Source organism: Muntiacus reevesi, chromosome 10 (genome assembly GCF_963930625.1).
Source record: "Muntiacus reevesi chromosome 10, mMunRee1.1, whole genome shotgun sequence".
Classification (NCBI taxonomy): domain Eukaryota; kingdom Metazoa; phylum Chordata; class Mammalia; order Artiodactyla; family Cervidae; genus Muntiacus; species Muntiacus reevesi.
This window is the reverse complement of record NC_089258.1, coordinates 19,051,040-19,063,989: the sequence shown is the minus strand read 5'-3', so window position 1 is coordinate 19,063,989 and position 12,950 is coordinate 19,051,040. Positions and strand designations below refer to the sequence as shown.

Sequence of the window (12,950 nt, the reverse complement as noted above, 5' to 3'; positions counted from 1 at the left end):
TAATGTGGGAATGTCTGATGTCATGTTGCTATCCAACTGAGATTGAGCTGACTTTCAAATCTACCACCCAGAGTGAACTAAAGTAATGTGAGAAGCTTTAAGTAAGGTTTAAAAGGATACTCTGAGCCTTTGTCTGCTCAGATATCAGGCTGATATCTCTGCCACTGTCCCCACACAGGATAGAATCACTGCTCTCTGCACATGTTATTGTTGAGAGGGTTGGGAGGGGGCATACATGGGGTCCTGAAGATTAGAATGAAGCAGGAGATAAAGGAAAATTTCAAATGAAGTTCTCTTCCATGGTGGAAATATTTGTGATGCAGGTGGGATTTCAATGGTTTCAGCAAAGGAACGCAGGTTAACAACTGCAGGGGAAGGATGCCTTCTAGAAAGAATATAGAAAAATGTATGTTTCCCCCAAGAAGCCAATACCTGCAAAACTCTGTGCAAGATATTCCTTCTAGCATATCCCTTTTCCAGAGAAAACTCTGGAAACTATCAGCATTCACTAATAGAGGAATGGTGTGTTAGTTCCCTAGGGTCCTGGAGCACAGTACCACAGACATGTATCACATCACAGCCCTGAAGGCTGAAAGCCTGAGATTAAGGTGTAGGCAGAGTTGGTTTCTTCTGAGGCCTCTCTCTTTGGCTTATGGATGGCGTCTTCTCTCTGTATCTTTACATCTTCTTCTCTCTGTGCATGTATCTGTAATTTCCTCTTTTTATAAGGATATCAGTCATAGGGAATTAGGTCCCATGCTAATGACCTCATTTTAACTTACCTCTGTAAAGGCTTGATTTCCAGCATCCCATTCTGAAGTACTGGGGGTCTGGACTTCAACATGTTTATTTGCAAAGGAAAGTGGTTCCTCCCACAACAGGTAGTTAAGTGGAGCCTGCCAACCCCCCCATCCCCATCCCCCGACCATGGACTTGTTCTGTAGCCCCAGGAGCATGAAGGAGCTCTCCATTATCACGATGGAGATATTTCTAAGCCAGCCGAAGGGAGCTCTGTGCACAGAAGCTTATGGAACAAGGTGTACATCACACAGAAAACTAAACAAGTTAAAATGCTCGAGATACAATCTTCCTTCCACCTGAGACTGGCAATTTTATTTTTTTAAAGAAATGAAACCTATGAGATCCAAAGAAAAACATGAAAAGTAAGAATGATGAAACGAGACAAATTCTACAAGATCTTAAGGGAAAACTGCAAAGGAAAGTGGGGCAACAGTGGGGCAAATTCCATATGGAATTTGTGGGGCAAAGCAAGGGTGGCCTTTCCCATCAGTTAGGAAAGGGAGCATAGGTTATTAATTATTGGTTGTGAGAAAGCTGACTGATGACTTGGGAAAAATAAAGCTTTGCTGTCTATATGAAAATAAGTTCTGGATTGAACAAAGAATAAAAATATAACAGTGAAATTGTAAAAGTGGTAGAAGAAAAGAGTTGAATTATAAAATAACTCTGGAGTGAAGGCCTCTCTAAATATGGTAGAAAATATGAAACCATAATAGAAAAATGTTGATGAGTATGATTTTCTAAAATTGCAAACAAGTCCTTATACAAAAGGAAAATATAAATAAGTGGGGGGGAGGAACACAAAATATACGTTTATTTTCAAGGTCTGTGGTAAAGGATTAATAGCTTTCACATGCTGCGTTGTGCTTAGCTGCTCAGTCGTATCCGACTCTTTTCAACCCTATGGACTGTAGCCTGCCAGGCTCCTCTGTCCATGGGATTCTCCAGGCAAAAATATTGAAGTGGGTTGCCATACCCTTCTCCAAGGGATCTTCCCAACCCAGGGATGGAACCCCAGTCTCCCACATTGCGGGCAGATTCTTTACCATCTAAGCTACCAGGGAAGCCCTTATATGCAGTGAGTTCTTTCAAATCAATGAGAAAAATAAACACATTCCGATAGAAAGATCAGTCAAGGACACAAACAAGCAGCCCCAAATGCAAAGGAACCAAAAGTACAAGAATATGCTTTGCCCCTCTGTAAACTCACGTTGATTTAAGGGTTTACGGGATGGTGAGATGTGGTGAAAAGGGACACTCCCACAGGTCAGCGCCTGCAGGGCGGTTGGGTAATTTCTTTGGAAATGTAAAACACACGTGTTTGACTCAACAATTTCACTTTTAGGAACTTATTACACACATAAATTGATAAAGCTGGGGAAATATATATATGCATACGGTAACTCATTGCAACATTTTGTTTTGTAATAGGAAAGAAGGAAGGAAGAAAGAAATTTGTATTAGGCTTGATTAAATGAACTGTGGTCTATCCATGCACTGGAATCATATGTGGTCTTTTTCTTAAATGTGGAATCTCATAAAGTAAAATATAAAGATGGTCAAGTTAAATTCAGTGAAAAAGCAAGATGTAGTATATCACTACATTTTTAAAAACGCATGCACATAACAATGTAGGCTACATTTGAATGTTGTTTGCTATATAAAGATGCAAGTCTGCTTATACCAGTGTGTGTGTGTGTGTGTGTGTGTGTGTGTGTGTGTGTGTGTAAATATGCGGAGAGATTCTAAAGCAACGGCACCAAACTGTGAGCGGCAGTTATCTAGTGAGGGCAGCAGGGGAATTGGTTTGGAGAAAAAGAAGTGAAATGTGCATTTTTACTTTGCATACAGATGTTTCAGTGATTGTAATGAAATGATGAGGTTTGCTTATGGGGCTGCAGGCTAAGGAGGAAGAGACCAGGAAAATAATTCAGAACCAAAGCATCTGTTATGGCTGTTGGGACCCTACTACTATCTCCAAGGTGTTAGACTTGAAGAGGTTGAGTAGTTTGCCCAGAGGTGTACAGCCAAGGTCCACAACATGCCTGTACACAGCCATCACCTGAGCTTGTCTCACTCACGGATGCCCAGGCTGCCTCCAAAGTTTCTGACGTGGTCTGGCATGTGACCTGCCTTGGATATTTATCGTTAAGGTCTCCTCACCCCTCTTGCACCAAGGGCAGCAGCCAAGGCTGAGAACCACTGGTTTAGAATTAGTTAATGGGATTGTATAGCACACAAGCACACTGACACAGTTCCACCAAATGTGATTTTATTGGTACACTGGGTATAGTGGAAGCTATGTGTGCCTTTGATCGAAGAGACTGGGCATATTAGGTGTGTGTGAGAGAGAGAGAGAAGGGGAAAGGGAGAGAGAGATTGATTGAGAGGAGAGTAATGGAGATAGAGAAAACTCACATATTTATGCTTCAAGCACTCTACTCCTTGGAAACTTGCACTCTTAACATCTGGAGGCCTGTGGAAGTTTTGGAAGCATGAGTGAGAACGTGAATGTGTTCTCAACACCCTGCTGTGAGACTTGTAGGAGGTGAGCGCACCTGACACGATTGTCCAAGAAAGATTGTGTGCACTGGTCCAATTAGACAAACCACTCATAACATTTTTTACCCAAGATAATGTGAACGATTAGTCCATCTTTCAGACTAGTTTTTAGCATTACTCCAAGTCCACTGGGCTTATTTACTCTCAGACAGTGTGTCATCTGCCTGTTTCATGTGAGATGGTTTTTTCCCTCATGAGAAGGATGTAAATGAACGGTCTTACTCTGGGTGGAGAGCTGCGGGCGGGGGGAGGCAGCTGGGTTTCTTGGTGACTGTGGCTTCTGGGCTTCGAAGGCTGCAGCATATGTTGACGGAAGGGCCGCTCTCTGGGTGGACCATTGGGGGATTCCCGGGTTCTGGGCTTCCTGGTAATGGCCCTGTCCATCCAGGCATACACGAGGAAGCATTGAGCAGCACCCACATGGGAAGCCCCGGGGGGTCATCACATGCACTCACATTTATATTTTATAATGAAACTTCTAGGACCATGACTGTGACCTATAAATGTCCAGCTCTGAAAGTCCCTCTGGGAGGTGGTGTGGGTGGTAGGAGCAAAGCAAGCCCATGGCTCTGATTCTGTTACTGACCAGGGTTTGTGGCCTCCTTAATCAATGGAAACTGGTCAGAGGCCATACAAAAAATTCAAGCGAGGCTTTACTGGGGCTCCCACAGCAGTGGGGAGCAAAAACAAGGAACAGATTTCCTTGTTTGCTGCTCTAGTGGAAGTGCCTTAGTTCCTTATATAAAGTGAGGGTAGGGGTGGGTCCAGGGGTCAGACTGAAGGGGTGGCTTAGGTGGGTTGCCCATTCCTTTAGTGGTGTTGAGTGCAGGGGGCATGCACAGTACCCTACTTTTGCTTTCAGTCCACAGCTTTTGTTCCTGGCTCTTCAGAAGTGATGGTTGAGGCTTGTAGGTCTTTTTTGTATCTCATCCATAATCTGCCCCAATTGCACATGCACACAGTTATTTTAGTCCCTTACAGCTTCTCTGTAATTTTTTGCTTGAGGAGATGTTTGTCCAGGTACAAACACTGCAGCAAAGGGTCCCAGGTCCCAGCCTGAGCTAGATGTCCTCACCTGGGCTAGGTGTCAAAGGTGAGCGGCAGGCAGTGTTCAATTCCATCATTCCTTGGAACTGATTCAGCCCTGGCCACCTCATCACCAAAACAAGGCTGAAAAGACCTGCCCCAGGGTGACTGTGGCTCCAGAGACACTGTGCAGAGCGCTCAGCAGACTGGCTTGCAGACAGGTAGGTGCTCTGCAGGGCAGTCCTGGTTGGGTACAGGTAGTCAAGGAGCTACGTAGCCTCTGGTTACCTGAGGATTGAAAAGGAGGGTCTCCCGGGGCAAAATGATATTAGAGGACTTTATGGGAAGGTCACAGAAAGAGTCAGACCTAGACAATGTAGTTAAAAGCAGAGACATCACTTTGCCAACAAAGGCCTGTACAGTCAAAGCTATGGTTTTCCAGTAGTCATGTACGGATATGAGAATTGAACCATAAAGAAGGCTGAACACCAAAGAATTGATCCTTTTCAACTGTGGTGCTGGAGAAGACTCTTGAGAGTCCCTTGGACTGAAAGATCAAACTAGTCAGTCCTAAAGGAAATCAACCCTGAATATTCATTGGATGGACTGATCCCGAAGCTGAAGCTTCAGTCCTTTGGCCACCACCTGATGTGAAGGGCCTCCTTAGTGGAAAAGACCCTGATGCTGGGAAAGATTGAGGGCGGGAGGAGAAGGGGATGACAGAGGATGGCATCATCAGCTCAATGGACATGAGTTTGAGCAAACTCTGGGTGATAGTGAAGGAAAGAGAAGCCTGGCATGCTATGGTTCATGGGGTTGCAAAGAGTCAGATGTGACTGAGCTACTGAACAATGACAACAACACAGAAAGAGTGGCTCGGGCCCAAATATCACTTGACTCAAGCAAGTGTGTGTCTATTCTTTGGTGGTGCCCTGGGGAACTCTGCTGGGTTTTAACAGGCAGCTCTTATGGAGTGTTCTTTCCTGTCCCCAAGTGACTGGACGAGGACAATCAGCTCAGGGGCACTCTAACCCTGAAGCTCTAAAACACAATATGACCTTATTTTGGACCCCAGTCATGTACTTTTACATTGGTTTGGAGACCATGCTGAGGACATTGTTGTGAACTCCATGCTGGAAGCATAGAGACTCTGCTCATGAGACTTTTAATGTCCCCTCCTTACATTTCAATATGTCATGTAGGGTTTGAATACAGTAAGCTAGGTATTTGGAATAAAGTGTGTCTCTTGTTAATTAAGAGAAAACCTAGAGCCCCAAGCTTGGCCCAAGTAGGAAAAACACCTGGAAGGGAGAGGTGTCTGGACCACATAGCATGTTCGTTGGGGTGAATTTATGAGATTCCCTTTGCCGACCTGCAGTCCTGTCTCATTGGTCGGATGGAGGAACTGCCTGCTGCTCCCCTCTGACATCTTGCCCAGTTGAGGACACGTGGCCTCTCTCCAGCTTCCCTGGCAAGGATCTAGAACTGTGCTGCTCAGAGCATTGCTCGCAGCCACATCTGGCTGTTTCTACTGCAAATACTTAAAATGAAATAAAATGTAAAAATCAGTTCTTGGTCACAGTGGCCACGTTTCAGGGGTCACTAATCTCGTGTGGCAGGTGACTCTGTGTGGGACAGAGTAGAACGAGTATCTCCATCACTGCAATATGGTCTTGGGACAGAGTAACCACTCTGTGTTATACCCGGGCCCTATGGGGTCCTTCCTGGGAAGCCAGGAGACACAAGTTTCTGTCCCCTACACACCTTTCCTCATTCTTGATTCTGCTGTGTGTCAGCAGTGCATTGTTGCACTCTTTTCCACGTCTGGATCCTGAGTGCCTCCTGTTTCTTTAAAGGACTCCAGCCTCGGAGGTGATGGTGGCAGCAGGATGCCCACATCCCTGAGACGAGACCACAAGAATCAGGTCTGGCCCTTTCATTCCCAACACAGCAACCTCCATCAACACAGATACACACACAGCACACCTACATGTGCATGCACACACATGCACATGTGCACACACCATGACAGTCTAGTTTAGTGACAGGTTACTCACATAGGGCCTGAAATGGTTCCCAGATGTGCTCTTGGAGCAGTCTAATGGGAACCCCATCTTGGAGAATACTAAGTAATATATCCTGGAGTTAAGCACACTTGATTCAGTATAGTTTCTGAAAGAATCGGCTAGTTTTTTGTTCAAAAGGATGTAGAGGTAATGGGGAAAATTTAGTACTGATTAACTTCTCTGCAGTAAAATAGAAAATCCAACGCCATTTTCTCAAAATATCTGGAATCCAAAGTCTGTCCATTTTAAAAGGAAGATTTGAAGAGGGGGTGTATTCTTCCTCCAGGCAGAATGAGGAAAACGCCATGCTGATCACATGACCGTGCTCTGTTCCTGCCAATACAAGAAAACAAGACTCTCACTTCTGGGAATGGAACGTGACCACGTGCATCTGAGAGCTCCGAGGGCAGTGGAAAGGGCAAGGCGGGCTGAGAGGCAGGTGCACCCTGTGGCGGGCAGCACCCGTGGAGCCTGTGATGGGGAGGGGATGGGCAGAGGGACCCACCCCAGCTGGGCGCCTGCCCCGTCCCCAGGTTCCAGCTTTGGCTCATCCTCCTTCTGGGTGGCGTGAGAGAGATGTGACATTTGACTGTCTCTGAAATTCCTGGGCTGCTCAATTTCGGGAGAGATAAAATACCACAAGAGAAGCAGTTGGAAGGGTTTGCGAATTATAGAACTTCCTTTCATGATTCAGCCCGACAACAGGAAGTGGAGCAACACGTGCGGATTCCCAAGCTGACTTCATGCCCCACCCCATGCCCGCCCGTTACGCATGCGCGATGGGCAAGGAGGCCTGGAGGCAAGATGCTTTTACCTGAATCGCTGAGTTAGCAAAATCAGTATGTCTGAAAATCAGTGTGTGAGGAGGCTTTATTGAACTAAACATGGTTTCCTGAATGCCTTTCTTATTTCTTCTTTAGAGTTCTATGTAAAACTTTGAATTTTCTACTCTTTCCATTTTTCTTCCATTTGGTAGCCCACGCTGTTGGTCACGTCATCAGCCAGCTCTGTTTGGGCCAGTTTTGAACCTTCGATACAGAGGCAGCAATTCTAGAACTGTGGTTCTCTGTCCCCGCTGCTTACGAGAATCACTTGGAAAATTAAACACAGACAGTGCTATCTGGGCCCCACCTCTGGAAGTTCTGAGTTTGGGTTAAGGCACGGTCACCAGTACTTACGGTACCCGGGTTGTTGTTACCTGCTGTCCACGTGAAGATTTACTGTTCCGGCCTAGAGCTTTGCTATTAAACTTACTGTTGAAAACATTCTTCTGTGATTTTATGTACTCACCCAACACTGGGGGCAGCAGCACAGGCCGTCAGACTTAGACTCTGTAGGCTGCTCTACTGACCTCTGCCCTCCCACCCCCATCTGCACAGGTAAGAAGCATCTGGAGTGATTTTGAAGCAGTCTTGGAGGTGTAATGGGCTTGCTTGGCCTTTGGACTTTTAGCAGAAGCATTAGAACCTTCCTACCACACACAGTACTTTTAGTCCCTGTCCCGAAATTGTGATGTTTGCAGCCAGTCATTAGCCCAGCTGAACCTTTTGTTTCTGGTCTAGACATACCTGACCCCTCTGTGAACATCAGCCCTCTGTCTGCTGACTTGGAGCATGGTTGAAGAAGAAGTCTGAAGCCCAGAACTTTCCTTCCTTTTGTAAGATCCTGGATAAGGGAATCCAGGGGAAGTTGAAATTTAATTGAAACTCTAAACATCTGTACCACCCCTTTATTTAAATTCTCAACTTCAGGAATGTCAGTCTTACATACTTTGGATCTCCTTTGTCCTTCTAGTCTTCTTCTGTTGAATTCTTCCACTCTTTGTTCATTTCATTTTTCTCAAGCTACTCCATCCTGTCCACCGCCTTATTCACGGTGTTAGTGTCTGTTCTCTTTTTTTCTGTTGGAAATGACAGACATCATTTCTTTCCTGTATTTTCCCCTGAGTGCCGGCTTATTTCCCACGACTTTTCTTGCCTCCCCACCTCATCCCCTGCCTTTTGTGTCTCCATTTAGAGCTACTGTTGCTAACAGTGGCTGTTCTGTTAAGTCTTTTGGCTCCATGGCTGTATGTGTGGCTGTGATTTCATCTGCCCCTTGGTGTGATTTTCCAGCCAGTGTTCTTTGTGTGCTATTTGTTTCTCTTGTTGCTTCTCTTCTTTTTCTCCTCTTAGTGTCACTGTACAGACGCAAGGTAAGTTCCTCATCTTGGAAATGAATCATGTCAGGGAGAAGCTCAGGATGTGTTCTAGCCTAACAGAATCTTTTCTTCATTTTCAGTAATGCTGTGTGTGTGTCTGCATGTGTGTATGTGTGTGAGAAGGAGGAGAGAAAAGAAGAAAGGAAAAGGAAGGAAGGAAGAAGGAAAGAATAGAAGGAAGGACGGGAGAGAACTGGCTAAACCTTTACTTGGAAAAGGTCAGTTTTCATTCCAATCCCAAATAAAGGCAATACCAAAGAATGCTCAAACTACCGCACAATTGTACTCATCTCACATGCTAATAAAGTGATGCTTAAAATTCTCCAAGCCAGGCCTAAGCAGTACGTGAACCGTGAACTTCCAGATGTTCAAGCTGGTTTTAGAAAAGGCAGAGGAACCAGAGATCAAATTGCCAACATCTGCTGGATCATCGAAAAAGCAAGAGAGTTCCAGAAAAACACCTATTTCTGCTTTATTGACTATGCCTAAGCCTTTGACTATGTGGATGACAATAAACTGTGGAAAATTCTGAAAGGGATGGAATACCAGACTACCTGACCTGCCTCCTGAGAAATATGTATCCAGGTCAAGAAGCAACAGTTAGAACTGGACATGGAACAACAGACTGGTTCCAAATAGGAAAAGGAGTACATCAAGGCTGTATATTGTCACCCTGCTTATTTAACTTACATGCAGAGTACATCATGAGAAATGCTGGGCTGGAGGAAGCACAAGCTGGAATCAGAATTGCCGGGAGAAATATCAATAACCTCAGATATGCAGATGACACCACCCTTATGGCAGAAAGTGAAGAAGAACTAAAGAGCCTCTTGATGAAAGTGAAAGAGAAGAGTGACAAAGTTGGCTTAAAATTCAGCATTCAGAAAACTAAGATCATGGCATCTGGTCCCATCAGTTCATGGGAAATAGATGGAGAAACAGTGGAAATAGTGTCAGACTTTATTTTTGGGGGCTCCCAAATCACTGCAGATGGTGATTGCAGCCATGAAATTAAAAGACACTTACTCCTTGGAAGGAAAGTTATGACCAACCTAGGTAGCATATCAAAAAGCAGAGGCATTACTTTGCCAACAAAGGTCCATCTGGTCAAGGTTATGGTTTTTCCAGTGGTCATGTATGGATGTGAGAGCTGGACTGTGAAGAAAGCTGAGTGCCGAAGTATTGATGCTTTTGAACTGTGGTGTTGGAGAAGACTCTTGAGAGTCCCTTGAACTGCAAGGAGATCCAGCCAGTCCATCCTAAAGAAGATCAGTCCTGGGTGTTCATTGGAAGGACTGATGCTGAAGCTGAAACTCCAATACTTTGGCCACCTGATGCGAAGAGCTGACTCATTTGAAAAGACCCTGATTCTGGGAAAGATTGAGGGCAGCAGGAGAAGGGGACGACAGAGGATAAGATGGTTGGATGGCATCACCGACTCAATGGACAGGGGTTTGGGTAGACTCTGGGAGTTGGTGATGGACAGGGAGGCCTGGTGTGCTGTGGTTCATGGGGTCGCAAAGAGTCGGACACGACTGAGCGACTGAACTGGACTGATTACTTCTTTCAGGGAGGCTGCCATCCATTCAGAATCTCCTCTCTACCCCCAGGGGATGGCTGGCTTCCTTCCCCCTGCTTAGTAGAAGCTCCAGTTCTGCGGGCTTTGGCATCTGCAGAAGCATCTCTGCTTCCCTGACCATCTTCCTTTAAGGTATTCGTGCTCTCAGGACAAGCCTTTGCTGCATCTTACTGCTCCCCTCAGATTGTTGATCAGGGTGAGTGGGGTCTATTAGTTCCATGGCATTTCTCTTGTTCTTTCTAGAGGGTGATTTTTAAGTGAAGGGAATTGTGACATCTTTACTCTATCAACATCCAAGCTATCTGATATTTTTCTATTTATCATATATGACAACCTAACATGTTTCACATTTTCATGGAACAACTACATTTCTACAGGAACAGTTAAGAACAAACACACAGAAAACAACTTCAGAATGACCAAAAAAGTTCTTGTGACACTCTTTGCTTCTGCCAGCCTCTCCAATCTACCTGTCCAACCAAGGCTGTTTTGTTGGCTGGTTTCTTGATCTGTTCATTATATTGATTCACTGAATACCTCTCACCAGTAGGAACGGTGCTAGGTGCTGGGACTATTGCAGTAGCCAAGATCCCTCTCTTCACTTAAGCTGTTTACAGTCAAGTTGAAAGAAAGAGCAGGCCCAGCACCAGGTCTTTATCAGATATAATCTCATTTATTCTTCACTGCAACCATTTAAAAATTTCAGAAAAGTGCAATATCACTCATAATTAACAAACACTGCCGATTTACTACTTTTTCCCTTTCTTTCCTCTAAAATAAGAGCATCCCCAATAAAGTAGAAGTTGTACCCTTTTTGTGGAGAGTAACTTCCCAAGGCTGGAGAGCTGGTGAGCAACAGGCCCCTCTGGGTGCAGAGTCTGCTTATTCCCTTACTTATTTGCTGCATTGCCTTGTTTACATGGCGTTGATTATGTCATGTGAGCTGTACAGCTCATCTACAGCAAACATCAACACCTACGATAGTAAATCAGACAGATTTTTTTTTACATAGTAGACTGATTTTTAGTAAATGTAATTACTGCTTACATTTTTTTGAGAGTGCCAAGACACATCTTATTCAAGAGCCAAGCAAATAAAGGAAAACATGGTTATTAGGAGCTGAGATGAATTGAGATATAAATTTTCCAAATATTAGTATCTCTTAACCCTTGTATTGATGTTTTACAATAGCCTGTACTTTCCCATCTAGTTTGTGACCACTGAGCCCCCTTGTGAATAAAAAATGAATCTAAGACTTATATTTCACTTTCCACAGGTTACATATTTGTCAATTTGCCTGCTCACCAAATTTTTTTTGTGATCCCTGAATCAGTACCCATGGTGCTTCTGTGGCTCTTTGGGGACATGGTGCAGAGCAGCAGAAAACTTGAGTCATCTGATGTGCTTGTTCCTAGCTTAGGCTGAATAAGGTGAGGTTCTCAGCTCACCCCAAGAACAGTGTTCTTTTTGACATCAGTTGAGTAGTGTATTTTTTGTGCTTTTTGTTGATGTTTAAATTGACTCCTAAACACAGTGCTAAAGTGCCATCTGGTGTGATGCACAGGAAGGCTGTGATGCGCCTTAACAGGGAAAACACATGTGTAGGATAAGTTTCCTTTCAGTATGGGTCATAGGGCTTTTGTTGTGAGTTCAATATTAACGAATCAACTATATATATATTATAAGGTTTCTTTAAACAGGGACATCCATAAAACAAGGTTATGTATTATTCGGTTGATGAAAAGATGCCCTGAGACTCTTAGGAACTTAGCCGTGTATTGCCCCTAGCAGCAATGGATTCAATATTTGCTAATTCAGTGTTAGTGGCAACTTTAAAAACATAACTACCACAAATAACTAGGGATGACTGTATTTTATTTCATTTTTGTACAAATCAGGAAAATAATTTTTAAAACCCAGTTAAATTTGACTGTATTTATGAGACATGGTTTTGAAACAAATGGACTGTTTTATAATCCAGTGAACATCTCCTTAGCCTTGCATTCTGTATAGTTATTAAATTAGCAGGTTTTTTCTTGAGCTCCTACTGTGAGGCTGTCACTACTGTGGTACCAGGAGGACATTGATGAACAGGTTCAGAGGTCAAATGAATCCTTTTAGTTCATCAGAATTTAAAGTCCCAACAGTAGGACTTCCCTGGCAGTCCAGTGTTTAAATCTGCGCCTTCAAGTGTAGGAGGTGCAGGTTCGATCCCTGGTGGGGGAGCTAAGATCCCACATGCTGTGCAGCCAAAAAAACACAAAGCATTATTGTAACAGATTCTTTAAAGATTTTTAAAATGGTCCACATCAAAAAAATCTTGAAAACAGAAAACATCCTGACATTTCATCAAGGTCATTTCTGTTTAAATTTGGTAGTAATTTCTCAAAATGAGAATCAGATTTGTACATGAGTGTTTTTCTTATGAGAGATTAATTTTTCACAGTCAGTATTTTAAGTAAATATCTTTATCGTAACCAGGGACTGATTTTATTGCAAGTTCCCTCCCAGCTAGCTGCACAGTGGGAAGCTGGTAATGATATACATTAATATGCACCCACCAGAAGGTCCTCGTGGCTCACTCTGTTCAGACCCTCAGTCATCACAGGTCATACTTGGCCTAGGCTGACTCAGAGGCTGTCAGACAGAAACCCCTCTGCCAGCAGGTTGCTGACAAGCATTATCTTCCAGTGGGATCTTTACCGCATCATACAGC

At 44.1% G+C, this 12,950-nt stretch overlaps 1 protein-coding gene across 4 annotated transcripts in view; it reads left to right on the top strand.

Moving 5' to 3' along the window:
• SYK (spleen associated tyrosine kinase) overlaps positions 1-12,950 on the top strand; it is a 104,797-nt gene that overhangs the window by 8,750 nt on the left and 83,097 nt on the right. The window contains exon 2 of one of the 4 annotated variants that reach the window (XM_065947358.1): positions 6,246-6,314. The exons of the other annotated variants lie outside the window; for them this stretch is intronic. The gene's annotated coding sequence lies outside the window, so the exon portion shown is untranslated. The remainder of the gene's footprint in view (positions 1-6,245; positions 6,315-12,950) is intronic. 4 annotated transcript variants of the gene reach the window in all.